Source organism: Aplysia californica, unplaced genomic scaffold (genome assembly GCF_000002075.1).
Source record: "Aplysia californica isolate F4 #8 unplaced genomic scaffold, AplCal3.0 scaffold00117, whole genome shotgun sequence".
Classification (NCBI taxonomy): domain Eukaryota; kingdom Metazoa; phylum Mollusca; class Gastropoda; order Aplysiida; family Aplysiidae; genus Aplysia; species Aplysia californica.
Genome location: NW_004797387.1, coordinates 1,267,407 through 1,269,945, shown reverse-complemented (window position 1 = coordinate 1,269,945; position 2,539 = coordinate 1,267,407).

The following is a 2,539-nucleotide window of genomic DNA, read 5'->3' as shown; positions in this document are numbered from 1 at the left end:
AGAGAGAGAGAGACAGAGACAGAGAGAGAGACAGAGATAGATAGAGAGAGAGAGAGAGAGAGAGAGAGAGAGAGAGAGAGAAAGAGAGAGAGAGAGAGGATGACTATCGAAACTATAGTGCGGTCAGTGCGGTCAAAAATTGGTGGCGCAACTTTTCCTCAAACACCAATTTAACGGGTAAGTCAATGTCATTCATACTTTAAACAGCACTATGTATCAATTTGTTTTAACTGAAGTATATTTTTCCACAACATTTGAGGCTAGTATTAAAAACGTTTCTTCATAAATTTGTATAAAATACTCTAAATCAAATCTCCGCAACGCAGAATAAAGAAATATTATTCGCAGCACTTCCCGCTTCTTGTACATAATATTTTGCAAACGCATATGGCTTGCGTCACAACTCATCAGTGACACTTTTTAGTAGCAAAACTAGATCTAGTTACAAGAAATTTACTTTATAGTGAACACTTTTTTTGCACTAAAGGTTCTCAAACATGCATTCAATAAGCGTAATGTCGCGATTAGACAAAAACAGGACAGACTTGCTGTTAAAAGCGATATTGCCCCAGCTGTAAAACGTTTTAAATCTGTAGAAACCACACACTTTGATTTTTTTATCAGCATTTATTAAGGAATTTTCTAGAATACTGCTAACAGGTGTTGTCAAAAATATTGATCTCTTAAGACAAATTGATACAAATCACTGTTCAAAAGCTGGAGAGTCTATATTCGATAGATTAAAAAAAAAACATTTGACAATAACTTGCGCCACGAATTTTTGACAACACTATAATTATGTGTTTGTATTATTGTAAATAAAATGCAAAGCGGATTGAGCACTCTAGTAGTGAAAATGTGCTATAAATTTAATTCATTGTTCATTAATTATTTGTGTTGTCGGTATTGTATAGCTTGTTCACTTTTGTCTGTCCGCGGTTAAAACAAGATTAAATGAAATCGCTCTGTTTGATCTTCTCAGATGTTTACATACGGGTATAAAAGTTGGATGACCAATAGAATAAAAAAGTGCATTCCTAAAGGTCACTGCAAACTAAGGTTCCGACACGTTTTCTATGATGTAGGCCTCAAGCGGGTTAAAAAAAAAATAAGAGGGATTTACACCAAACACCTAAAACTAAAACATTTAGAAGTTTACATATTTTCCTCAACACAGCTGCACTTAAGCACTCTCCTGAGACACACGAATTAAGAGTCAGGGTGAGTAATTTTCGAGACCCACGGGGGCAAGAGACGTCAAAACAGTGGGGGAATGAAATCTACAAACTTTCACTGAAATGAGGGGGCAGGGTGGTGTCGCTGTCTCAATATAATAAGCAAATTGTGGGCAAGTTACAGCAACTCATTTATTTTAGTGATCTTGTGTATGCATCCAAAGAGCAGTCTTTTATACAATCCTAGGGCCCAAAGAATAAAACCTTTTTTATTACTAGATCAATATTTCTTTTTAAAAATGTGTTTGGTCGCTGGCCTGCAGAAGTGCCATGCAGAAGTTTCGTGGACAAAGGTAAATTCCTAAATGAGTTAGATTTTTTTTTAACGCGGTCAGACGACAGACGCTTCACATTGATCATGTTATAGGGGGTGCCCACATACGCGATCGGGTCGGGTCGGGTCGGGTCGGGCCCATCGGGTAGTCAGGGATAGTCAAATTGAGGGCGCAAAGCGGCCATCGTGGCACAAACCGACCGACACGATCGGTGACCTACAAAAACAAACGCGTTTGTAATCTGGCCTGCGAATCGCGCGATCGGGTGGTTTGCAGCCAATCACAACAAGGCTGAGTCACGTGTCCATTTTGACCCATGAATACATTGAGAGAGACTCTAAAGGACTGAGAAAGTCTCGATTCGACTCATTTTGGAAGGAAATTTGCATCTTTAAGTACATTTTTGTATCTTCATTGCACTTTACGTGATCAATAAAGTGGTATTTCATTATAATATGTTGTACAATAGCAGATTTGTGCTGAAAATCAGCAACAACAAAAATGAAATTAAAGCACTTGATTTAGATCTAGATCTAGGTCTAGATTATTTCGTTCTCGGGAGAGCTGAAAATAGGCCATGTTAGACCTAGCAAAGGACGTGTCTAGATCTACGTTCTCTAATGTTTAGGCCTAGTGCTTCCAATTTTCCGCCAATTCTTAGTTTTCTCCAGACCTTATCTGCCGGTTCACTAGATCTAGGCCTAGATTCTAGATCTAGAATCTACATCTCGATTTATTATGTCGCTTTGCCTTTCCTGAAACAGTGCTGTAAATAAGAAGCTTAATCTACCCTTCTCTAATGAAAGTTCTGATGGCCGAGTGAAAAGTATGTCTGCGTTTGAACGCAAATATTATTTTCTGAGCGTGGGTTCGAATCCCAGTCCCAGCTTTTTTTTTCTCCTTCTTCTCATCCTTCCCAACTTACCAACAGTTTTTCCCTTAATTATAATTTATTGTTGCTCTTTAGTTTTTTTTTAGTGGTAAATAAATCGCCAGTGCTGTCTGTTGTTTTCGTAATCATAACACACT